The sequence below is a fragment of the Wyeomyia smithii genome, chromosome 2 (genome assembly GCF_029784165.1).
Source record: "Wyeomyia smithii strain HCP4-BCI-WySm-NY-G18 chromosome 2, ASM2978416v1, whole genome shotgun sequence".
In the NCBI taxonomy this organism is placed as follows: domain Eukaryota; kingdom Metazoa; phylum Arthropoda; class Insecta; order Diptera; family Culicidae; genus Wyeomyia; species Wyeomyia smithii.
In genome coordinates, this window is record NC_073695.1 from 228,074,235 (window position 1) to 228,101,990 (window position 27,756).

Below are 27,756 nucleotides of genomic sequence, written 5' to 3' on the forward strand. Positions count from 1 at the left end.
GAGCTGTATCTAATTCGGAACAATATTTTTGCGTGTTAAGCACAAGGTATGATCGTCAATTATTTTTGAGATTACAGGTGAATAAAGATACTTAAATTACCGGAATCATCAAACCGACACAGTTTCACTGAACTCTATCGGCGATTTTGCGTGGAATCCTCCCTACACTTATGCCATGCTGCCGGGCTTTGTTTATTTGTGCGCCGGGACGGTACAACCGAGCGAGCATGATCGTGCCCCGATTGTATGCATGTAGTGGTTTATCGCACCGTTGCATCGCACTGAGTTCGCAATATAGTGAACTTCGTACGAACGGACGGAAGAGCGCTGTTGAATGAAGGAGTTCCATTCCGTCCGCCGCCGACAGACAGTAGAGCCCCCGCGAGTCTTGACTCAACTCGACTCGACGCGGTTTGAAGTTTACATTTGGTGTGGTGTGCGAGGCTGTAAGTAGTAGGAACGACGAAGAGGAAGCCGAAAAAACCCGTCCAGTCGGTTTCTCCACTTCCAGCCAGGCAGTCAGTTCTATGGCTTAAGCTGCTGGCACGTCGTGGCTCTGCTCGGCTTGGCTTGAACGGTTCTTGTAGCTCTTGAAAATACGATTTTGATTACGAAAAAAAAGTTAGGACTTTGTGGATTACCTTGTGTTTTGCCACGTTTGTGGCGTGTTCCGGGGTGATAAGAACATTCGTCAGATCGTGTCCGTGTGGCAATACGTGCTTGTGTTTCGTTTTGCGTGCAACCGTCATTCAGGTCGTGCGATCGAAGTAACAGCTGGAATATAACCTCAATGCACCTGAGAGGTATCTTTCCGAAAGATGCAAAGTCAAGTAGTGTAGAAATTCGTCAGGGTGGTGCTCGAAAACGATGACGAAACGTGACTTCAGGCGGTGAGCGAAACTGACAAGCAGCAGTCAGTCGCGGATGTCAAAATCAAACCTCGATCGAAGTGAGTGATTTTCTACCTTCAGAACGGCGGTCGATGTTGTGCACAAGAAGCAAGAAGCTGTGGTGAATATCAACGACCTTTTCCGCGCGCACGGTGCTCCTACGATCGACGGGAATGACGACGACGACGGTGCACCAGGGGCTTTGATTTGGCGAATCGCGCGATCAGGTTTTTCCTGCTTTCATCCGTCCGTTGGCTACGGACCAACAGAAGTAAGGAAGGTTGGTTCTTTGGTGATGGTTTTGTTTACCACGCAAGAAGTGTGTCTAAAGAAATCAAAGTGGATTAAAGGCGAAGTGAGTTTCATACGCAAGAAATCTGTAAGTTTGAAATAGTTTACCGTGGATGAGAAGAGTGCACAATGCTACGAGTCATCAACTAGGCTAGCCGTAGTGGCAGAATAAACGTGGCAAGTGTCTTCATTTCATGACGAAGCTACAATTATTTACAGCGATAAGAAAGGTCTTGGGCAAGTCGTAAATGCCAGTCTGCTGACACGCAGTTGTAGACCGAAGTGTTGTTCTATAAAAATCGTGCTCTTCGTATTGTTATACGGCGTCAACAATCGGACGATTTAGATGGAAAAATGTAAGTCAGTTTTAAAAGTTTTGGTTTCCATTTAGGGAAAAATGCAACAAAATTCTTTGCTCTAGCCATTTACATCAATTTGATTTGCAAACCTAATATTTTTGACAGGTGATGAACATTTCTTTCATGTAACAGCTTGAAAAGGTGGTTTTGAATTTCCATTTAAACGATTTCCGTGGATGATTCATACTAAGCACTGATACACCATTCGAAAGCCTATAGCAGCAATACACGCGTATAATAAATACACCACAATTCCAATGCCACTTGGGGAAAGTAGGTAAAGACGGGCACCCTAAGGTTTAATCTAAATAATTACTTAGGTATTGCTATTTAGATCGCAGTAGTCATACAAATAGAAATTTCAGGTCATTTGTTTTCATAATCATTTTTGGTATTAGTGAACTTCCTCCAAGTTTTATGTGTTGTGGGTCTTCAAAAATAAGACTACAAATTGCTGTTTTTTGACATGGTTGGGAAAGACGGACACTTGGGGTGGGTAAGATGGACACTACGAAGGTAAAGGTGGACACTCACAAAAAAGATGTAGTACGTCAAGCATTCTTTTGATTTATGTGTTAAGTGATGGCTATACATTACTCTACGTTATTAGAATCCATCTTTACATTACGTGAACAGTTTGAGAGGATGGGTTTCGATGAAGGCGAAAATTCTCCGCCTATATGGCCTGTTCTAACTGCTAAGTGATTTATATCTGCTGGTTTCTCTCGCGGGTGTACTTTGTGAACATCTGTAGTACACAACAGATGCTACATGTGAAAATTCTTGGAAAATCCGTGTGTCCATCTTTCCCTACCATAGTGTGTCCGTCTTGCCCGACCTGGTTGTAAATTTTTCAAACGATCGTAGCTCTTCATCTGAACATCGAAAATCTGCTGGATTTTCACTAGAAAACCGAGGAAAGACTAATTAATCACTTTATTATTGTGAACAAATGAAAACACGTAAGTTTCACGAGTTTTTCACTATTTTCCGTGGAATAAAAATTACATCAAATTGCGCGTTCACGAAAATATTCTTTGTTTCACTTACAAATTTGACAGTTTGCTTGCTGAAAACCGATAATGCAACTCAAAAGCATTAACACACTATAAAGAAGGTATTCGCATCACTCGACTATCATAATACATTCTAGTTTGTGAAATATTGAAAGTGTCCATCTTACCCGCAGTGTCCGTCTTTACCTACTTTCCCCTATGTGAAATTAAACATTGTAATAAAATTCATCACAATAACAAATAAGTGCAATTCGTACAATGCGGAACGTCAAAGAAAGTTGGTATTTCGTCATGTCTATTTTAAGGTCAATCTGTGTCCCACAATCGCAGGGTGACTTGATACATCTGAGTTTGACAAAAACTGGTAGCTTGGTGTACCTTCGGGTGATGCAGTATCGTACTCAATTATAGCGGATCACTTCAATTGTGATCGAAATGCCCGTTCAATGTTATGCGTGAGGTGCCAGTACACTAAAAACAATTATGAACTGAGCAGTATTTTCATTACCAACACGATTACTCCACCAGAAAAAAAAAAACACAAAGTTTAAAACGTAAACAAAATTACAACTAACTATCAAAAAAGTGAGGTTGAATAGATTCTTTCTGTGAGATGGTCTATGACTTCAACTAACCTACCATGTCTTTTTGCTATTTAACAAAGTTATCTAGAATTATAGTGTCCACGTGAACACGATATTCTTTCCGAAAATTGGGAATCTGCCAAAAAAATATTGTATTGGTCTTTAATAAAAATTATACAGATATTATAGTTTTAGAGTCGTTGGGATAAATTTAGAATCTCTTCTTTTTGCCTCTTCATTATTGAGACATGTTGATCATGTAGAATTAGATATATTTTTTTCTTTGTTTTCTTTCGTTAGCAGAGGTCTTTAGTTTTTAGTTGAATTATTAGTTGAAAGTTTATTAGTTGAATCATTAGTTGAAAGATTCGAGCTAAATTTGGAATCAGTTTGGCATCAGTTTTTTGATTTTTTCTGTCTAATTAAAGCGTTTTAAGTTATACTTTCCCATGTTAGCATTTACTATCTTTCAGGGACGTATTTCAATTGTTTTGAACTGAATTCGGACTTCATTCTTTTTCGTTTTTTTTAGGAATTTCTGCATGTTTCAAGCTACATTTGAAGAGGTTTCTATGCATTCTAAATTAAGTTTGATATCGGTTTTTTCTTGAGTTTGGTTTTTTTTTCTGTTTTATAGATGCTATTTAGAGTTATTAGAAAGTTATTTATCATTACTTGGTTTTTGAGGCATTTTCCTGCTTGTTCAAACGATTTTATTTTCAATTTGAAATTAATTTCTATTGTGGCCTTTTTACTGTTTTATGTTTTTATGCACTTTGGCTGAATTTTAATTATGTATCTTTTTGGTGCTCATCTCAAGATGGCTTGACAAATTTTTTTTTTAAATTCTTTTAGCACCAATATTTAGTGGTTAATTTATGGTTTCGAAATCCAATTTGTGGTAATTTGTGGTTGAGTAATTTCTGAGAAATTTTCAGAAAACTGAGTCAAGCCATCTCTGAAAATGATTTCGCTTCAAATGAATCGGACAACGATGATATATACATCAATCGAAAGCTCTTAATTTGTGGTTCACGAAAATGTAGTTTTTGTAGGCATACTTCATAATAAAATAATTAAAAAACTATTATTTAAATTTTCGAACATTGTTTACCTCTTGTTGTCAACACCCACCGTACGCGGCGCTGGTAGACCATCTAGATGATTTTTTCTCAGAAAGCTTTCGTGTAGCGATGAGTATGGTGAAACTAGAGATACTCAGAGGGAGAGATATGCGGTGAGCCAAACGAACAAGAAAGGTAACACCACATTGAGAGGTATTGCAATCAGGTACAAAAAAAAAACGTGTTCATTTCTATACGATTTTTTGTTCTATTGCCAATGAATGAGTGATTTTTACCCGGAGTTCAACAAACCTTGTGTATAGGTAACAAAATAAGTGAAGGTGTATAAAATTAAACATAAGCATAAAATATATCACCTTAACAGTTTTTGCGAAGCACTTCACTATTCTTAAGGACTTTCACCGTCACCACCGATTGTACAAGTCGAATGTTAGTCAACATTGCGCTTTGAGAAGAGATCTGGCACCTCTGACATATGAAACCCAGTTGCCGAATTGGCGATTTTTTTTACCGCGAATCTCTTCCTCTGAGTATTTCTAGGTGAAACAGTATGTAAACAGCAGGGATACTGTATGTGCAGATTTGCTGCGAAATGCAAATGTTGATCAATTAGCAGATATTTGTAGTTGACAAGCCTCCGTGTGTTTTACGTAAATTTCCTCAAAATAAGTGAAGTTTTACGTAGACATGCGAGCGTAATTTTCTCGATCTTCGGTCGAATCATTTCCGGAAATGTAGTTTTGCCGTTTACCGATTGTTTGAAAAAAAAAAACTAAATTAATACACCTAGGGGTGTGATCTGGTCTTTCTCATACAAAATCTATTATATGTTAAAATCTATTAGCACATACGTTTTAACTCTTGGAATAAATTACAGCCTGATAATAATAAAGAACATTTTTTTGTTTCGATAAATATAATAATATTTTGGTAACCAACTACGCAACTGTATTCGACTGTTGGGTATTTTATAAACCGGAATGATGCCTGAAGATCGGGAATGGGCCTTAGAACTGTAGGGAACGGTTGAAACGCATGGTAAATGCCCCAAGGTGTGAGTCCTGACTAGAATTAAAATTCGATATTTTCTCGTCTCAGGAATGTGCTACTACAACTACCCCCTGAATAATAAAAAAAAAAAGCTTTCAACGGCAGCGACAACTGTATGTCGTATACAGTAATGCCGCTTTTTACGCTTTTTTTTTACGCGGGTTGCTTTCCTCCATTACTCAAAAACAGTACAGTAGTAGATATCGACCTCATTTCAATCACGTTTTCCGTTTTGGGCCACGAGTGATCATATATCAGTTTTTAAAAAAAATCACAATTTTTGGTGTAAATACTCAAAATTTAAAATATTGAATTTTGGTCTCTAGATTGGCCACTATCATATTCAAACGAGGTTTAAAAATTTTAGGACGGTTTTCTTTGTTATATTTGCAACTCAAAAAAGTCGTTTTTTACGCGGACCCACACAAATTTGGAACGCATCCCTCGCGTAAATAACGACCTTAGTGAATATGAACGACTGTCGATAGGTTCTAGATAACCCACTAGCACTAACATCGGCAGGTGCCAGTACTATGCTCATCCAACGCCGCGTACGGTCGGTGTAGACAACAAGAGGTAAACAATGTTCAAAAATTTAAATAATAGTTTTTTACTTATTTTAATATGAACCATGCCTACAAAAACTACATTTTCGTGAACCACAAATTAAGAGCTTTCGATTGATGTATCGTTGTCCGATTCATTTGAAGCGAAATCATTTTCAGAGATGGCTTGACTCAGTTTTCTGAAAATTTCTCAGAAATTACTCAACCACAAATTACCACAAATTGGATTTCGAAACCACAAATTAACCATTCAATATTGGTGCTAAAAGAATCAAAAAAAAAACTTTGTCCAGCCATCTTGAAATGAGCCTTTTTGGCCGTTCTTTCTACTAGTTGTTGAAGAGATTATTTTATCCTCATGCTTTGCAATTTGCGTAAGGAGGTTTTTTGTTTGTTTTGCCAATGTTTCAAAGTGCTTCCTCCAGTTATTACACGAGGGGCATTTTTCATTATTTTGCTTCTTGTTTTTCTAGCTGTTTGGGAGTTAAATTAATTAAATTTTTATGTTTCTAGTGGTTTATTACTGTTTTGCAATTTCCAGGGCTGGTAGCAAGTCACTTTTTAGTGCCTTGGTCACTGTTTTGAGTCTGGTCACAAAAAAGTCCCTATTTTCGAGGAAATTCAACTGAAGCAGGGGCGACTCTTGGCTGTTGAACCTACCTGTTCAACTAGAAATTCTGAAAATCAGAGTTTGTGGAAGTAATTACAATTTTATCCGCGAATAAAAGCAAGGAATTCCCTTTGTTACTATTTAAAAATAAAACTATAAAATAAGAAAATAAGAGCATGAATTTGGATTTTAGATTCATTTTTTGCCTGACGTCCCCATGTGCACCTCTGCACGAGTCGCCCCTGAACTAAAGTCACCTCTTTGTTTCATTTAGTCAGTATTTTCAACTATTTTGACAATGAATTGAAGTGTAGAATAATTTGTCACTGAACCGAAACCTTTTGAACCGACGATAAGTGTATTGAATCGATTAAATTTACGAGGATGATGGTAGCAAAATTATGCCATCAAACGAAATATTAGAATTTTTTTTCTTGTGATGAGAAGAACTACAATGCTTCAGGACTGAGAATTTAGTTGTACTCGTTGCCATACTTACAGCACTCAACCGTTTTTTTATCGTTACTCAATGCTGCTCTTTAGGGAAAAAATCGCTCCTTACACAGTATTTTCCAACCACATATTTCATAGTGAAAATTAACCCTGACTTTTCAGTTTTTTTTAGATAAGTTATAAGTTGGAAGTCGTGGCTCAAAACGGTTAAAGGTTCACTTTTTTGACCGATGAAAAAAGTACAACTTTGATCGTTTTGAAGCACAACTTCCTGAAGGTCGATTGCAAAGATTAAGTTAATCTTTTAACCGAAGCAGGAACTTGTAATACAAAAGTCCTTGTTAGCATACGTGTGGTAAAAATAACGACCGCTTTATTTAACAAAATCTACTTAATCGCTACCGTCGTTGCTTGCCATGGGAAACAAGGTGTGTAGTATCAGCACTTTATTCGAGTGAAGGATTGTTGGGAAAATATATTATTTCGGACTGTGCATCGAATGCCTGTTGTCTATGGGATTGAAATTTTGTGGCCATATAATGGGCTGCACGAATAAGTTGAAATTTTGAATGGGGATTTTTTTCAAGAAGACGAAACTTTTTGAATGTTGTTCTCGAATTGACCATTGACTGAACTACGCAATGATTTATTTGAACAGCCCGTGCGGTGCACGGTAAGCAGTATCGCTAATAATAGCAGGAAAACACCTAATTTTTAACGCTGTTTTCTTTTATTCTCTCTCTTCAATTTTCTCCCGCACTCATATTTTTACTACAACGCAAACCATATTAAGAATGGGTGAAGTTTCAAAGTGAGTGACGTGAGCGCGCCAAACTACTGTTTTTCCAACCCCACTTTGCTACATGATAGTCATTGATTTAGGTTACTCACTCTCAATCTACCTCTCTCTTCGATATTCTCAAAACTCACATTTCTTTTAGAAAACTTCTGTCAGCCTATTTATAATACACTTGATACGAAATCGTTAACTTATCCTTCAGCAAGAGCGGAATGAAGGCTCCGTGTTTGAAAATAAATAGGACGAGGGCTTGACCAAAAGACCCCGGAAGGTAGGGGTATAACAATTGATCAAATCATGACCGCGTGGTTTAAGAACGGCTTGATTTCTTTTTTATCAACCTTTGGTCACTTTTTCTCTCGATTTTTGGTCACTTTTTCCATCAACTCAGTAACTAAAATCACTATTTTCGACATCGTTGACCGCTACCAGCCCTGAATTTATAAAGACTTATTGAAAATCAATTTTTAGCTTATTCTTGATCACATTTAAACAATTTTTACCGCTTATTTCTTTTTTTTTAAACCACTTTCAGCTAGATTTAGTCAGTATATGCTGTGGTTTAAATTGGAATTATGACCGTTTTGTTTGTTCTGTTCTTCTGAAATCATTCACTTGTATTTTTCGTTAATGCTTCATAGCGGCTCCAGCTGAATTCGGAGTTTTTCTGGGTTCTTAAGTTATAGGTTGAAATGCGTATGAAAATATGGAAGAAAATTCAGGAAATGACAATCGAATTCTATTTGTTAATTACATTAGCCTGTTATTATTTCAGTTTTTTGTCTCAACTGTCATTTTTTAGGACTAAATTTAGATTTTTATTTTTTCATAAAAAGTTCTAACCGATTCGAGGAAAATTTATTATTGTTTTAAATTGGATTTTTCTTTTCTAATCTTCAAATGCGACGAATTTAAGCTCAACTTTATGGAGTTTTCCTGAGAACTTGGTCGAACTGAAACTGATTTTGTTGCGTTCTGTTTGAAATATGAAATGTATTTTTTTCTGTTTAAAATCTTTTTAACTTCTACAAAAGCTTCCTGCCATATTGACTATAATATTGTTTGCAAGTATTTCAATACATTTGCTAGTTTCAACACTTCAGTTACTCTTTAAACAAAAATACCTAGCAATACTTGAAATCATTTTTGTTTTTAGACTCTTTTATCTTAGGAACCATGTGCAACCGAATTTAAAATTAGTTTCGGCAATATTTGATGATATTGATAAGTATAGGTGGTTTTTGGACTTAATTTGGAATTATGTATAATTATACTTCTGCTGATATAGCAATTTAGTAAAAAAAATAACAGAAGCAAACGTTTTTCAATTTTTCTTTGTAAAAAAAATGTGAACATAGATTAAGAGGGGAAGAGGGAGCGTTTGGTCAATATCCACGTGGAATATGGACTACTCTTAGTCCTTCTATGAACTCAACAGATTGTAACATTCTTTAAGCTTGCCAGTTCTTTAAAAGTGTTCTGAGTCCCAATTTTAGCACTTTTATTCTTTAATCCGCTCCATGATAAAATGGAGCTAAATGGAGCCAGTGGTCGCAAGGTAAGATTTTAGTAGAATTATGCTATAGATCCATACTGCAACAAGGCGAACTGACAGGCAGTACCACCGTTTTCGATTAACAAGTAGTCAGGTGATACTCCAAACCGTCGTTAGTATGTAGTACGATAGAATATTACTTAGTTCTTCGTTTATAAGGGCTAACCTTAACCTCAATCATAATACTTAATCATGAAAAAAGTTTGAAAATAGTGTTCAAGACATTGCCTTTGCTCCTAAGTGTCCGGGTTGCTCGTTCTCCCTTCCCTTGGTGACTATTTCTACGGATAATACGCAGCTTAAATTTCAACAATCGAATAAGGAGATGTGAGATAATTTCGACACACACTCGCGGCCTTTGGCCGACTCTATTGTCCAAGTGTATGCTGTCCCAACTCGCTACCGCTCGTTCGGATTTAACTAAGGTAAAGAAAACCTGTTTGAATAATCCTAGAAAACCAGTAGATCAGTTGTTTGTATGCGAGAGGCCGCCGCTTCCGACGGCGGGTCGGCGGCCGCCTGGGACCGCGGAAACCACGGCGGCTTTATGCCGCCTCGGTTCCTTGCCCTCGATTATACGTCTTCGCCGCATGAATTGTTCTATGTTCATTATAACTAACAAGCCGTTGAGACAAGTGCAAGTTATGCAAGTGCATGCTTGTGACCAGTTATTATGTCTGGTCACCAAATAATATTAAATAATAAATGAAGAGTAGCAGCTTTGATACCGTGACCAGGATTCGCATCAATTTGTCATCACGCACTTGGCTATCGTGAGTCAGGTTTTGCTACCAGTGATTCTGCCTTTCGTGCCCTTCGAAATTCTGCCTTTTGAAATATTCTGCCTAGTGTGTACGGTCATACAGTTCTGCCTTCCATGATTCTGCCTTTCGTGCTTCTGCCTTCTGTGGCGAACCCCATTCGATCTAAGCATTTGTGGGAAATACGGCTGTCAAATTGGTACACCATAATATGTGTTACTGATAAGCCTGCATTGATACTGAATTTCTGATGTTTGAGTGTATCGTCAAAAAAAATTAAACTTTGATTGCTTTCAAATTGTCTAAAAGATTTTTCATACCTAGAACGAATAAATTGTACCACAATTTAATTATCTTTGCTTTGCAATTTCACTTCAACAGCTCCCAAATTTATCATTATTTTAAATATGCTATCTTACGGGTTTATCGAAACAAGAAAACCGATTCACGTGCGGCAAGGCCACTTGTTTTGTCGCCAGGATAACTTCTGTTCCCGTGATGCTGTTCACCGTTGTTCCGAAACCAATCCTGCAGCCTATTACTTATAGCAAATACAAATTGAAACTCTATACCGTATAAGATAATCCGAGTCCCATTTTGCGATCCTTCGTGCGTCTGTCCGTCCGTTGCAGATTCACCGATCAGAGCCGTCAGGCAGCAGTGCAGCTTGGGTTCTCGAAGATATGAAAGAGCTGCGGAGTGTTGAATATTTAAATTGGATTGTGCCCCACCTGCCTTTGGAAAGGTGGAAACGATCTTTTTTTTTTTTGTTCAGCCTTTTTTAGGGTTTTAGTGGGTAGGGAATTCGATTGTTTTCGAAAAAAACGAAAGTAAAGTTTTATCTTTTTCTTCCGCATCTTCAGTCACTTGACGTCCCACAAGATTTGATAACACGCTGTGTTACTGGTACATGTTTATTTTCAGTTTTGTTATCATTATGGCTGATAGTAATCGATATCTCATCTGTTCACGTGTTTGCAGTGTATTCCCAAATTTACTCACGAACGGAGGTTATAATTTCCTGTCCGCTGCTTTGTTTAGTGCAACAGAATTAGGCACCTCTGGAAAAAGCGGGATGTCCAACAAGAGCCATAGAGCCGCGAACATTCGGACTTCGTTGTCAAGCTACAAGCGAAGTGGTGGCCTAGCGAATCGGGCAGCAGCGGTATGCGAAGGAGTAAAACTAAATAACCAGAGATCTGCGGAATCCGACCCTCTGGAGCACTATGATGGCCTTACGAGAAAAAATCGCAAAAGGGGGCAATTATGGAGAAAGAAGAAACCAAGGACTCACAAATGTCAACCTTCAGTAACCACCAGCAGACAACTTGACTCATCTCATTTAGAGCAAGATCCGGTGAGAATGAATCGAAGTTCTAAAAGAAAAAAACCGTGCCTGGAAAAGTTGGAAAAGGAGAACCCAAAGACCGAAAAGTGTCAACCGTTGTATACAAACGCTGCGGATCCGGGGCAGTTTGTTCCTGAAGACAATTATTATTATTCTCCTGATTATGACGACTATTATTTATATGATTATTACCTGCCCTCCTCTCCGCAGAACAATCAAAATGGTGGCGGTCGCTTCAAAAAGTTTCTTCTCATTACCCTCGTCGGTGGTGCACTAAGCTACGCGTTGATCAGAATTGTACGATTAATGCCTAAAGTCATGCTTAATATTATTTGGTTCCTGTGTGTAACAACAACTAAAGATGTATATTAGCCCGTATTTATTAACTAGAGGAGCTAAATGAATAAATCTTACCATATATAACCTATGTGAGTACCAAAATATTATCTAAAAATTTGATGACAAATTGCTAAACTTGTAATAAATAATGTTTCAATCGATCTTCTCCGCAATTGCAACACTCAGAAAGTAAACTAGAAATAATAATGATAAATTAAAAAACATAAGCAAAAATGAAAAACAAAGACATTTATTTGCAATGCATTTGCTCCATTTACGGTGGAAACAGCAGAACTGTCTGTCCACTCGGACATGCATACAAGCTTTCATGCAAGCCTTTCGGTGGGAGCAAATGACGCTCCTTTCGATTGTCTCTTTTCTATGCATAAAGTACAATTTTGGAAGTGACAAAATGATCACTTGCACTATACTTATTTTTAGCAGCATCGGTTGAGTTTTTACTTCCACTATCACACGTGTTCCGTAGTCCCAATTACATTGCGAAAATTGCACTGTAAAAAGCAGTGTTGCCCATCTCGCGATATCGCTTATTTTTGGTGACGCTATTTTCAGAAGCGAAATGATGCCCAGAGACACTTCTTTATTACTTACTTACTTTACCGATGAAACATCCCTACGAATTTCACCTGCGTCATAATGTTACGCCAGCAAATTCGGCCCATGTCAGCTTGTCTCCAGTTTCTTGAGCAAGCCACACTTCCAAAATCTTGCACCACTTGGTCCAACCACCTAGCTCGTTGCACGCCTCTACGTGTCGTACCGGCTGGATTCGAGACCGGCCGGCCTTCTCACAACATGTCGCGCCCATTGGACCATTCCAGCTTTAGTGACCTCCTGGTACTGGGTTCACCGCAGCTCGTGGTTCATTCTTTGCCTTCATACCCCTTCCTCACTTCCGCTGAAGATGGTACAAAGTATACGTCGTTCGAAAACGGCCAGTTCTTGCAAGTCCTCTTCAAGCACTGTCCATGCTTCGTGCCCGTAGAGGACTATCGGTCTATGAGCGTCTTGTACATAGTGCACTTGGTACGGGGACGAAGTTTATCAGATCTCAAGGTGATGTGGATTCCATAGTAGGCACGATTCCAGCTCAGTAGCATAGCTAGGGGTGTGTGGTTGGTGCGGTCCGCACCAGGCCCACCACTCAAAGGGGCCCCAAAATCTTGCGAACATCGAACCGGTCAACATGCCCATCTGAACTCAACCTCATGTATTTGTATTGTATTTGAATTCGAATATTGTGCTCGCCACTCTGCCCTCGTGATCCACTCGGACAGAGTAAACGTGATACCGATGTTCATTTTTAACATGATTTGTGATTCGACTGACGCCGAAGTTGAATGTTTTCCGATCGCAGAAAACATTCGATGAACGTAACAAAGGAGCAATTTTTTGCTATGCTGAAAACGCTGTCTAGGGTATTTGTTTAATTATTCATCTCATTAGGACAACGTTCACGAAAAATGCATGGAGTAAACACCAAATTTACACGAAATTGTTGAACACATAAACAAAATATGATTACATGCTCTAATAAAATCGCCCATCAATGAAAATTTGGTAAAATTAGCTAGTTTTATCCTGAATTTTGTAAAACAAACAATTTTTCACAACACTTCCATACTCATCTCAAAACCCAAACCACTGCTCAATTATTCATCTCACGACGCCCCCATATTCATCACACAGTTAATCACTTTGTTAATAAACGTAGCCGCATACCGTCGTAGTAGGCAGGTGCGACTCGTCCATAGATGCAACCTGTGCATTGCACATGGGAACGCCAGACAAAAAAAAAATTCAAATTCAAACTTATATCCATAATTTATTATTTTAGAGTGATATTTTTAAATAGTAACAAAAAGAAGAACGCGTTTTTCGCGGACATCATTGTGATTTTCTCCCCAAAGTGTGATTTCCAGAACTTAAAATTGAACAGGCAGGTTTGAAAGTCACGAGTCGCCCCTGTTAGTAGATTACCTAGGTATCCGCTGTAGTTGTTTACGCGCAAATTGGTAGTCTAGGTATCTACTGCAGTGCCGTCGATTTATGTCAATTATGTCGGAAATTATTCAAATTTAAAACTTGTTTTTGGATATTTACGGTGAACATTTTGAGGATTAAAGTATTCTTAGTGTAGTGAGTGATTTTGTTTAGTGATTAATACAAAATGTAGTCCGCAAATGATGAAAAAACTTTGATTGGCTGCTAAATGAATGCCCTTGTAGCCGTATAGAGCAATGGGTAGATTTCGTTTTCTTGGTTAGATGATCGAAATAAATGAGTTTTTCAGTGTAGATGCCCGACTATAATAACAAATTCAGAGATTTTAGGTAAGTTTTTGAAAATTGAAAGTATGAGATATCTAAAGTGAACAAATAAGGATCCATTCAATTGAGTTTTCTTTTTATAATTATGAGCTGAGATGAATAACTGTGTTACTGTGTTTCTAACATGAAACAGAGCGAGGGAAATAATCCGCGTCCGCGCGTAACTTTATAATTTCTCATTCTGCCAATTAAAAAGCACGGAAAGTGAGTATCTAAATTACCCTTATTTTCGATTCGAGAAATCTCTCTCACAGAAACGGTAAATGGAGCAAAAACATTCTTATGCAACAAAAACGTTACAATTTTGAAAAGCACGTTTTGCTTACAAGACATCAATAGAAATATTCCGAATTACAATATCAGTTTAAAACGATGCTCTTGAAAAAGTTTTGATTGTTTGTTCTTTAAGACCGTGTATAAATCCTAGTATTCTCCCAAGTTGCGACGAAACACTCATAAATCCCGCATAAGATCGAGGAAGCCTTTGTTAGAGAAGGCGCTCAACACAACAGTTTCTAAGGTTCGCATAAAACTCTGTATTTTATATCGATATGAACTCATGATGTCTTTCAAGAGCTTCTCAAAACCATGAAAAATCGTAACTAATCGTGGGTGTTCAAAGTATATGCTTCCTCTGGTTGTAAGAGGTATGCAAATTCGATAAGTATCGAAGATGTGTTCTGTGAAAATTTTCTCCAATACATGCGACCAGATGAAGCAATTTCTTGCTATTAGCATCGTATAAAATAAACGATTTGATGAGTGCAAATATCATAAAAAATCTGCTAAGTTTTCTGTTCCGATGTCGATCAGTACCGACTACAATCTATGCTTGGCATGCTCTCACATAATTTAAAACAATGCGATGAAGAAGACCAGAAAAAATCCAGCTCCCAAATTAATTTACTACAAACAAGTTTAGCAGACAGTTTCCAAATTAAATTTAACATCATAAGTTCCATTACGGTCTTGAGCACTCGGATGACTGGCACCGTTGGACCAATTTGCGCCGGCCTCCGAATCACGGCGGATCACCCAGCAAGCAAGGGGGAACGCCTTCTCACCAACTTCTGTTCCACTAATTACACGAAACAAAACCTTCATTGCATAACAGTCCCCGAGTTAAGGCCGAGGGAAATCGGAGCGGGCTGACTGACGACACACATCACCGGAAAGCTGACAGTAATTTCAGCGTGAGACACGCGGGTTAGTACGAAAACAAGAAAAAAATAAAACAACAAGCGTAAGTCAACCCGCTTCCCAGTTAACACAAAATGTAGATTACGCAAACGAAATGAACTGAATTCGTTGAAAACTGGTCCACCTGAGTTGGGTGGTGAAAATCTGTCAGTTATGACTAATGGCTAAGTTCCTCTGTGGCTGCGTGATATGCTGAGAAAATGCAAAACAATTGGATGACAATTAACGCACTGCGGCGATAAAGTCACGCCGGAGGCGGGGGCAGTTAGACACGTGCGGCCGCATTGAAGTGTTATTGAATTTAGAAATCACTGGTAGCGCATAGACGTCTGGCTGTCTGGCTGGCCGTCAATCGGTTCGTCAGTGTATAGCTTGTGTTTAAATAATTGCAGCTCACTCAAATAATGCAATGTCGTCGTCGCTGGTTGTGTATTTAGTAAATAACATGCAATCGCTGCAGGCAGGCACAGCAGGGTGTATTATTTCAAAGTCACTGTCGTTCAACGCACCGGGCTTCTAGGGTGAGAGGTGAATGTTTAAAAACGCCCTATTAGATGTTCTGAGAACGTCAGTCTACAGGTGATTAGCTTGTAGTGATTTGCTTTATGTTTGAGCTTGTAAGTTGAGATAGGATTATCACCCAAGAACTAGATGTATGAATTGCAAGTACGACTTGATTCAACAAAAGATGTGAAATAAAACATGCGCCGGTTGTTGTTTCTCACCAACAAATATGCGGAAGTCGATTTTTTACATCATTGATATAGTCTGATGAAATTATAATGAAATAGGCTTTATAGTTCATATCATAGTTGTAAACTAACCCCGGTTTGATATTGGAGTGAAATACTACTGTCTAAGCCAAAAATCGACATTGACGCAAAAAGTTAAGTTCGGGTTTTCGGTATGGTCCTATTTGATTCCAATGAACAAATCCGATCTGATAAAGCTTTCAATAGGTTCTATTACCTATCAAATGTCGGTAATTTTACTAGTTCATATCACTTTTGATTTTTCAAAATTAGGTAACCGAAGGAAATAAGACACACAAAGCTGGTGTTACATTGAGACCGTTTTGTTATGGTACCCGATGATACAATAAGTCTCAAGATTTGTTTTTTGATTTACTCATCCGTTAATATTTCTCAACATCACTCGATTTTGGACTAGTCTCCTCTAATCGCCCCTACCACCCGCTGATTCGATGTCCTCATCCATACCGATACCATACATTCAACTTCTCCATTTTTTCTCACTTTTCTGACATTCGAACCATATTCAAATTCCAAATTCTCGCAAGAGAATCAGAGCAGAAATTTCTACGTTCTTCGGACACCATGTACTAATACCAACAATGCCAATATTAAAAGAATAGCCAAAAGGTTAAAAAGTGAAGCCCAGGTGCTACATCCCATTTCGAAATTTGACCTTCTGTTTATTCGACACCCGCATTAGGCTAGTGTACAGGACAATTGCAGAGTTGGCTCGTTCCACTGGAAGATTAAGGAGCATATGAGACTCGTTGCGTTCTACTGAATCGAACGCCGCCTTGAAGTCTATAAACAGATTATAAGTCGTGTAATATAAAAGATTGGTTCGATGATCGCGACAGCAACGAGAGCGGACGTTTATTTAAGTCGGAGGACTTAATACGGTATCTGGATGTTACTCCAGAGCGCATTGACCAGGGAATTCGGTATGAGGTATCCAAAGGAGCTCATAAAATCCAAGCCATAAATGATACTTCACAACTTTTATTCTCAATAATTCAAACTCTTTATATATGGTGATTTCTGCAACGTTTGCGCTTTTACAAATCAATACAATTGAACGTAAGTCAATTATTAAAAGAAGATCCTGGAACGGTGGTAGCGGTTTCGATATTTCGGCAGTTGCTAATTCTGCACCGGACTCATTGAATGTTATTGTTTTGGTTTATCCAGTGACCTAGTTTTCTCTGTTATCCTCCTCGTGGTGAATAATATCGGATCGTGGGAATATAGAACTTTGCATTTTATTTATGCCTCTTAGGCCAATGACATACTGAGGCGTCAAACGAAATGGAGCAAAAAGCGTCACAAAAGCGTCTGATCTACTTCTTCGAACGTCTATGTGAAACACTCGAACCGATCATACTGGAGCGGCAACGACGCGTCACTAGAGGCGGCGAAACAGAACGAGAAGTGTTTTGACGCGCATACACGTACGCATTTATACTATGCTCAGACTAATACTGATTCCTGAAACCGCCAGGTTCTTCAAATTTGCTTTCTTTTGGTTTGATAATTGAAACAAAGAAGAAATTTGATTTTTCGCTTAGGGAAAATTTTTCAGGTCGACGGGAAAATGACATTGGTCGTTTTTGACTAATATGATTAACTAGGTTAACGTTGCTTGGAGTTAAAATAATAAAACGAGACTTTGTTATTTTTTTCTTTCTAGTGAACGAAACTTGTTCGGATATTTTCGAAGCGCTTCGAAAATTCGGTGATATTCTCGATCTTTCCTCCTGTTTCGGTTGATTGGATGTACAGAAAAATCTTCGTGTTTACCAAAAACGAAGTTTATCGTGCTTGAAGAAGCAAAAAATTCTTCATCGAACGAATCCATGTTTATTTCAAACAAAAAAAGCAAAGCCTTGGTGCTACATTCCGTATCGGAATTCGACCTTCTGTTTAACTATACACAGACTTCGCAGCCGACTGTTAAGTGTACAGGACAATTGCGGGGCTAGCGCTACGATCCTACTGACACTAACAATCTCTCCCGAGCCGGGACTCGAACAAACGACGACTGGCTTGTTAGGCCAGCATCGTACTTCGAAACCAGCTGGGAGAGCTATTTCAAACAAAAAAGAATTTTTATGTTTAATTATGTTATTTCAAACAAAACCGCTACTAAATATCTAGCAATTTGACAGCACAACAAATTCACGAACGCGTGTAGCGACGCTCCAATATATCATAGGAAGCTTCACCCAACGCTTTTGTTTATTTCGCTTCTAATACGCGCAACGCTTCGCTTGTTTTGACGCCCCAGTATGTCACTTGCCTTAGGATGAGTGTCGTGTATATCACATCTCCCCCTTTTTATTGAATAATGTAGAGGAATTTTACTGCTCTGTGCGTAAATACATGATAATATGATGTAGATCCATCGATGATTGTGGTTCATTCATTGACCCATCTAAATTATACACCAGAAATGTGCCTCAACAGGTATGTTCCAAATTTAATCCAGAACGAATACAAAAGTCGAATTGACACGTTCGATTTTAAGGATTTTAAAGACTTAGCTAGCGCCGAACCTTCGGTAGCTCAGAGACGGAAAATCTGTTACCTGCAGAAGGGATTGTGCATGATGTTATTAAAAATCATTAAAAACATCCCAGTATTTTCCTTGCGAAGTGATGCCACTTGCGAAAAATACAACCGGGATCAACGAGGTGGGTGATGGAGAAGAGTAAGAAGCTAGTTGTCGCCCCTTATGCAGCACCGCATACAGCTAACGCCACTAGCGGCCAGCAGCGTCAACAACAAATAAACAAAACATTAAACTATGCGAACAATAAAATGCGAATTTCTGTATATATACCAGGCTTCTGAATACTCCTGTTCGTTGAAATGTGTAGATGTAAAATATTACTCTTGATACCAGTAGGCAGTAAACACGTGTTGCATATGCATGCAACTCATAATTTTGCTTGATTTGATACAGCTCTTAAGAAAAAAAAAACAAATCAAAGGTAGTTATCTCACAACCACGAACTTTTATAAACGCAATGCAAAAAAAGAGCACTGTGATTCATTGTGCATAGAAAAAACGATAACTTACACATCTCCGATTGAGTGAGCACAGATTTTAGCTGCTCAGTTCTCGATGGAGTAAAAATTTAAAATCTAATTGTGGTTCCAAACGAATCCCTATAGAATGAAATTACTCTCGATTGTTGTAGGATCTCGTTTGCTTTGCCTAAATAATGCAGCTGGCATAGCTTGGCTGCAAGTGAAGATTGATATTATAGCGTTTCTCGTTGACAGTGTAAAAGCTGTTTGCATCTACGCGAACTTACATACGTAGTTATCAAAATATGCGTGATGAGCAAAAATATTTCCTTCTTTCTTTCTCGCTTGCAACAACTAAACAAATATCAGAAACGCCGTCAACGCGAAATTACAAAACCAGATTACATTGCATCATGGTTAGCACAGTAGCTGGCAGAGCAAAAAATGACACTACACAGTTGTGAGCAGAGCCTATCCACCCGATCGGCACAAATTGTTATCAGATGTTACTCTGATCGATTCTTCCTACCTCCGTTCAACAAGAGCATATATTTAATAGCGAACCTAGGATTAATACTGCGAAGCAGCACAGTAGGACATTGAGCACCAAACAGTTTTCCCCCACGAACGATTGCGATATTTTCATCAGCTAACTTGATCGCTCTAGCATATTATTTCATCAGGCGAAAATGATAAAAGAGTTGGTTTATTCGAAAGCCTGACATATACTAGTAATTATGACCACGAAAGTTACATTTTCGTGAACCACAAATTAAGAGCTTTCGATTGATGTATATATCAACGCTGTCCGATTCATTGGAAGAAAAAACATGTTCAAAGATGGCTGGACTCAGTTTCTTGAAACGTTCTCAGAAACTACTTAATCACAAATTACCACAAATTGGATTTCGAACTCACAAATTAACTACTAAATATTAGTGATAATAAAAATAAAAAAATTGTCAAGTCATCTTGAGATATACCTCATTAGGCTCATTTTTGTAGGGACACCGCTCCAATATTCATCTAATTAAGCCGATATCCACGAAGAATGCACGGATTAAATACCAAATTTTCACGAAATCTTTGAACAAATAATCAAAATACGCTTACTTGCTCTTATGGAATCGTCCAGCATTGAAAATTTAGTAAAGTAAATTTATCTTAGTATCCTGAATTTTGTAAAACAAATCATTTTTCACAACGGAATATTTCTCGATCTAAATTTCTATTTTTGCCAACAGCTTTTTACCCGTGAACATTCAAGGTAGACCTGTGTGATCGAGACCAAAGTTAGTCTGAGTCATGCTTGCAAGTGCGACACAACAACGGGAGGTGCTCCGTAGGGCTAGATTTCCAAATCTGTATCATATTTTCAGTTTGCTTATTTTTCGCTTTCTCTGTTGCACACATTGCCTACCTAATGAACTATGTCGGAATAGTTCAACATTTTCAGTATATTTTTTTCTTATCAACGGAAACTGATTTGGCAACTTTTGCTTATCTTCAACGAAGTGAAAACAGATGGAAGTACAAAGAGTTGAAATTTAGGATTTGTAAAAATTCATCTCATATATTTTTGCTTATTAAAGCTTGTTTTTGGAAATTTGAGGTGAACATTTCAATGATTAAAGTATTTTTATTGTAGTGAGTGATTTTGTTTAGTGATTAAGTACAAAGTGGTCCGCTAATGATGAAAAAAAAATTTGGTTTGCTGCTGAACAAGTTTCATTGTAGCCGTATAGAGCAATGCGCGGATTTTGCTTTCTGAAGTATATGATTGAAATAAATAAGTTTTCGAGTGCAGATGCCTGACTTTAATATCCAATTTAGAGCTTTCAAGTGAGTTTTTGAGGATTCTACTTTATGAAAAATCTGAAGTGCACTAAGAAGAACCCAGTCCATAGATAAATAGATTGGTTTAGTTAGAACTAATACGTTTTTTATAGTTTTCAATTGTGTTCTCATGTTGTACTTCACTTTTACTTTTACTTTGCTGGCTAACAGACCGTTAACCGACATCCACCGCGTGCGAGGCCTACCACGGAGTCGACGGCCTCTTCCTGGTTCTCTACTGAAGATAGTTTTGGCGGCTCTCTCGTCAGGCATTCTGGCTACATGTCCAGCCTACTGAAGCCTGCCCCGCTGAAGTACCTTCACTATATCAGCATGTTTGTATACCTGATTGAACTTGTAGTACATGCGTCTGCGCCACACTCCATCTTCTAGCTTACCGCCAAGTATCGAACGCAGAACTTTACGCTCAAAAACTCCGAGCACTCGTCGATCAGCTTCCGTCAGCGTCCATGCTTCATGTCCGTAAAGGGCCACCGGGAGTATCAGCGTCCTCTACAGGGCTAGTTTTGTGCGAGTTTGCAAACTACGGGACCTTAGCTGGTCACGTAGTCCGTAGAAGGCCCTGTTCGCAGCTGCAACTCGTCGTTTCACTTCACGGCTCATATCGTTGTCACATGTCACAAGCGTACCAAGATCTCGCCGGAGTTTGAGAAGGTTAGGTTTGAGTAGAATTTGTTTAATGAAATCAATCTTGCTACAGACCTAATTCCGGGCGGTCGTTATTTTCTTCGCATGTACGGGGACTTCTGTATTACAAGTCTCTAACAAAGGTCTTGAAGATAAGCATAGCCTATGTAATCAGACTTCCGGAAGTCGTGACCCAGAACCGTCAGAGTTTCACTTTTTTGACTGATGTAAAAAAGCATGAAATTTGTGATATTAATTTTTTTATGCCAAATGTCTTGAAAATGCATGAAACCTCCAGAACTGGAACTGTCTCTTAATCATTATTTTTTAAAGAACCGACTTTGTAGGAAGTTTTATTTTTGAGACAACACCTAATCATGAAGCTTCAAGCAATTCTAAGCCATTCATAGCTTTTAACCATTCTTGTGAAATTTGATGCCCCTAGCAAGCTTGGAAATACGTGAAGTTCTTATAGAGACTTCCCATAAGTAAACTTCGAAGCGACAAATTCGGCGAGCAAATACTCTGCGGCCTTTTGATGTCTTAGGCCTCTGCCAGGGTAAACGCTAACGCGAGCGATTGGGCGAGATTTTTGCCGTAGGTTAATGAACAGCTCTATTTACGGCTGTTTATTTACCTGCTGCAAGAATCTCGCCCGATCGCTCGCGTTGGCATTCAGCATGGCAGAGGCCTTACCGAGATGGATAAGGGCACCAAAATTCACAGGAACGGTTAAGCCTGTAATCTTCCATTTTTAGAACAAACCAGTGTTAACAACTGGTCGACGAAAGCAATAAAAAATTGCGCTAGAACTCAAACTGAAAATATGAAAGATTATAGCTTTTCAACTGTTCCTGTGATTTTTGGTGTTTTTAGCCAAGTCAGAAATGTGTAAAGCGTAATGCGAGACTTCAATGAAGTTTTCCCCTAAACAAACGTAGAAGCGATAAACCCGGCGATTACTCATCGGCCTTTTGAAGCACTTCCGAGCTGGCTATGGGTACCTAAACTCACCATTCCTGATCAAAAAACTATAATCTTCCATATTTTTCCAGTTTAAGTCATGGGACAAAACGTGTTTATCAGTATTATCTATAAGATAACCAGTCTGTCCAACTACAACAAAAAGCTTATGGGGTGCAGGTAGACTCAAAAGTTCCAGATGAAGAATTTTTGCAATTTTCTGATACAGCTGAACCTGAACCCGTCCATTGATAAACGTTCTATTTGCGGAAGAGCTCTGTCTAAAATAGTGCATGCAAATTGTATTCTATCTGTGATGTTTATCATGCCCAGTTTTACTGTCAAAATGGCATCGGAGTTTTCCGGACCTCGGAGGCATTACCCGGTCCGTGAACTGTAAAAACTTTAAATATGAAAAACGGTTCACTCCGCATGTCGGATAAAATAATCCCGTTCCGTCACTCTCGCTCGAGCAGCACGCTCTAGAAATTTCAACGTTACTTCAAAGCTGAACCCGTCCGTCATGGCTGCCGAGAGAAGGGTCACAGTCCGGATTGATATGCAGTGTGTGTTTTCATACCCGCCGTAAGCAACCACGGGGAAAGTGACCTCCCGCTTAGAGCAGGCGTCAATTTTCACTCAAAAGTTGATGCTCGGGAGAAACGACGTCCGCCTCCACCCGAGAGTGGTGCCCGTTTTTTATGTGTCAATTAAAACTGTTAAACGTCCAAATCGGTGTGCACGGTTTCGAACGAAAATTATACTAACAACCACAATAGGCGAGATAAAGCAGACAGAGGAAAACGAAAAAAAAACTAAAGTGAATTCCATTTCCATTCCGACACTTTCTGACAAGCGAAGCATAAATCACCTGCCGAGCGGGTGGTGGCGTCCGTCCGAATACCGATGTCAGATTTCTGCTCCGAAAAAAAAAAACTGTTAGTCGAAACCAGGCACATGTGACTGCTTTATATCTTACTATACAATTCATATATAGTTTTCGAGTCGACTGATGTGAACCCAGCGCAACTTAAATGCGCCCATTTCTCGATTACTGTTCCCAACAAGCCTTCATCCGCAGGTTGCTTCGAATCTTAATGGGAACACGTGAAAGTTGGGGTTTATGTTTTTTGTTGTGGTTGTTGTTATTTTGCTTTGCTGATCCCAGATTTGCCATAATAATGTTATTCCTTCTTTTCCGGTCGAGATAACATTTTGCGATTGCGGGATAGGTAGCTCATATTGGTTTTCCTCGCTATAATTAGGGCAAGTGTGATAACTTCGGAGATGAATATGTGTTGTATTTTATCTGCTATTTATGTAACAGTTTAGAATTTCTATGAGTTTTCGTGCCAAGGTAGTTTCAAGATCCTAAAAAGACTTGGGTTATTCAATTTACGACAGATGTAGATTTTTATAAGAGTGATTTAAAAAAAAGATTAATCTAGATTATAGATAGATCTTCAATTACAAACTTAAGTGCTGCAGAAAAACTAAGCAGCGTAGGTGTGAGAAAAGATTTCCACAACAAAACAACAGTATCACAAATGTTATAATAAATTAACATTAATTTCGAGGTTCGCCTGCGGGCGAAAACTCCTTATCATTTCCCGCGTTCAGCAGCAATTAGCGAACAGTCGAAAATTAACCGTTTCGACAAATTCGAAAATCACTTTCGAGCTGCGCTGATCGAAACTGGCAATGCCCATTTACCAATCGAATCGATCGCGTTGTGGTGAAGCAACTGCGCTCAAGCTCAAGTTCGAGAAAACGGACAGAAAAGTGTTGTAAAAGTTTGACGCACACTGCTGGATTCTGCTGCTCATCAAGCTCCTCCACAATGGCGTTCGAAAAACGGCATCATTTGAAAGGCGTGCAGATTTCACAAAATAAAACAATCAACCGGGGCGTGAGTCAGCCGTTAGCTTGCATCTTTCTGGAACTGGTTTGTGTGTACCGATTTGGAGCTTCCTAGCAGGGGCGTCATTTCCAAACAATTGCTGGAACGCTCGCTTTGCTCGATATTACCCGCAGTGGAGAGGAAATCATCGTTCCGTGACAGTCTACCATGTTCATCAGAACCTTGGAATTGTTCTTTGCCTGCGGGTTTTGCCAGAAAGGCGTAGGATTATTAGTACTGGCTTGCGGTCGCACTGTTGTGATGATTTGTGGTGCCAAACCAGCTGTGTCCATATTGCACACGAGCGCTCGTGCCTTTCCGCTGTCGAAATCGTTGAGACTGACGTTAAAATAATATAGAATTAATTCTTTCCCTATATCGACGTAAATGGGCTTCGCCCAGCAACGAAGGCGTGAACGCAGCCGGCAAAGTACATGCGCCCTCTGCAAGGTTGTGGATTGTGCCATGCGTCAAATGAGCCCCCCCGGAACGGATGTGGTTTCGATTCGGCAGCAGCTGTGTGGATTCTGGTTGGTCACAAGCCGTGACAGACGGTCGCTTGCTTCGTTACCATGGCGCAAATCGCTTGCAAAACAAAAATCGGAAACCTAACCTAGCTTTTCGGTGGAACATCGAGAATCGAAAGCGGACGCTGATGTTGTAATGATCCATTAGGTTTCATTGGCAGTTGTTTTTTACGTTTCTGTTTTCGAGTTGAATATTCCAAACTAATTGAGAACAGAACCATCGCTAGTTCAAGACAAGAAACTAATTGAGGCTCATAAAACAGACGAACCGTTGCATCCCTAGTGAAGCGACTGACTGAGCCGCACCGGTTAAGAGCATTGTATAAAAATTTTCCTAGCGAAACCTGGAACGACGCTAATGGTGTAATTATGCACGGTTGACCCGATTTTCACACTTGCTTATCCCCATCTTCAGTTACTCGGGGTATAATGAAAGCTGCATGTTCTGCAGTCTTTTCTTTTATGTACCAAAACATAGTCGTCTAAGCTGTGCGCACAAGGGAATAATCAAATTTTTTTATGCTTTTTGAAAAAATGTTTAGGAGGCTGAGTCAAAGCCCTTTTTGTAATCATGGTCCCAAACGGTTAATTTTTTTTGTGATTTGTTTCGAACATTTGAGAGAAAAAGTTTTTCGGTCTAACTATATTTAACGCACAATCTCTAGGATATTACTGATTTAAAAAAAAATGTTTGTTTATATCTTATTTTCTTCCACTGCAAACCAAAATCATGAGAATTTTAGTTGTTTCTTTGTCTAAGTTATATATTTTGCGAATTGTTACACTCTTTCATCAGGCATTCTGGCTACATGCCCAGCCCACTGCAATCTGTCTTGTTTTATCACTTTAAGTATGTGAACATAGGTGTACACTTGGTACAACCCCTTGATTAACGCGTCTGCTGGCAACGTAGTCCGTGGAAAGTCCTATTTGCAGCTGCAACTCGTTGTTTAACTTCACGGCTCACGTCGTTGTCACTTGTCAAGAGGGTAGAGTAGACCACTACTTCCCGTCATATTAAAGATAAAACATTGAAAATATCTCTGATTTTATTACTCACAACCAAATAATGTGAACATCCTGATACTTTGTTCATAAGCAACTCAACGTAATTACTTCCGCCATATAAATATGACCGTATCTAAATCATATTTTCGATCATGTTGTCGAAGCATCGATCGAAATGTTTACTTTTGCTACCTGCGTCTGTACCGCGAAGAAAATATTTGGTCTTTCAATTTTTACTGATTTAATTCTCATTATTATGCACGTATGAAAAACACAAATCATAAAAATTTGTCAGTCTCATGGAAACACCAACGAATTAATTCAATTTTTTTCTTATGACCACATTTACGGTTTAAGTAACTCCTCAAAAAAACGAGTAACCGTATAAATCGACCATTTCGGATATTTGGCTGAAACTTTGCATCTATGTTTCTCCATTGCCATTTTGTGCTATTGTTTTTTTTTTTTTGAATAACGACTCGTATTTGAGAAGCTGTGTAAAAATCCCATGTAAACCAGGTATTGATGATTACAAATACTTTTAGTGCCAAAACGGTTTATTTGATCGTTGTGACGTCTTCGGCAAAATTGTAGATAGTAAATTTGTCTCCTGTCTGTAAATCTACACACCAGAAAAAAATTTTTGTTTCAAGAAAAAAAATTAGAACAAATTAAAAATTATTTATGTTCAAGCACAGCTTTGACGACCGTACATTTCGTAGTTGCTCCTCCGTGGTCGATCTGAGCTAGTGAAGTTGCACAAGGAATCATGTATATGGCTATTTGGGATTAGTTTGCCATCTTTTTTTGTTGATTTCTTCATGATAGGTCCGGTCGCATTGTTTAGGTTATGTTATGGGAGGGTAGCGTTTCGGTTTCCAGTAGCAAACTCAGCCGTTTCCAGTGAATTAGCTCAAAGCTTTAAATTTATCTAAAGGGAATAATAGAAATTCGTTGTGGAACTGAATTTAAAATACTCACGAATAGTCTCGAACTAGGCACTTAATTTATTTTAATTGTAATGCTGCTACCCATAACCAATGAAAAAACAATAACATGTGTGTTTCCTAACCACAAGCAACTATCTGACAGTTCTCCACATACCAGCATATTCCCGCCTGAACGTCAATCGCGCCGGGGGGTGCGCCGTTTTATTTTTCGTTTCTGTCCACCGTAATAGGTTATCTTTTGTGGTTTTTATAAAAAAATTGGATATTTAAAAAATGAGCTTTTTCAAATAATTAATTTTTAATGTTTCTTCTAATTTTTTTTTGAAAATTAAATAATTTTTTATTTTTTACTATCTATAACTTTGCCGAAGACATCACACCGATCAAACAAACTGTTTTGGCCCTAAAAATATTTGTAATCATCCATACCTTCCCAAAATAGCATTTTTCAATAGCTTCTCAAAAAAAGTCTTGTTCCAAAAAATTAAACCAATGGCCCAAAATGGCATCTTTTGCCTATAGAAACGTCTATGCAAAGTTTTAGTCAAATCAAAAGTAGTCAACTGAATTGTTTACCCGTTTTTTTGTGGAATTGCTCTATAGTTAACTGGTTGATAAAAAAAAAGAAGTATGTCAAAAACAAAAGCTTTTTTTCAAATTTTTTTACAGTGGATATTTTTTATGAAAACAAAATTATTCTCTACAACTTTGCCTAAGACACTATATCAATCAAATGAACCGTAACTTCTGAAAATCTAGAAATATTTTCTATCATGAGTATACATTTTGTTTAGTAGTTGACCTAATGATTTTGACCGAAATGCTAGTAAATTTTAGGGTATATTCATTAAAAATATTTCAGTTTCTCGTATCAACGCGACC

General features: G+C 38.4%; 1 protein-coding gene across 1 annotated transcript in view; it reads left to right on the plus strand.

Moving 5' to 3' along the window:
* The first annotated feature begins 386 nt into the window (after positions 1 to 386).
* LOC129721072 (sodium-dependent transporter bedraggled) overlaps positions 387 to 27,756 on the plus strand; it is a 276,779-nt gene continuing 249,409 nt past the window's right edge. Inside the window, exon 1 of the mRNA XM_055673198.1 lies at positions 387 to 1,537. The gene's annotated coding sequence lies outside the window, so the exon portion shown is untranslated. The remainder of the gene's footprint in view (positions 1,538 to 27,756) is intronic.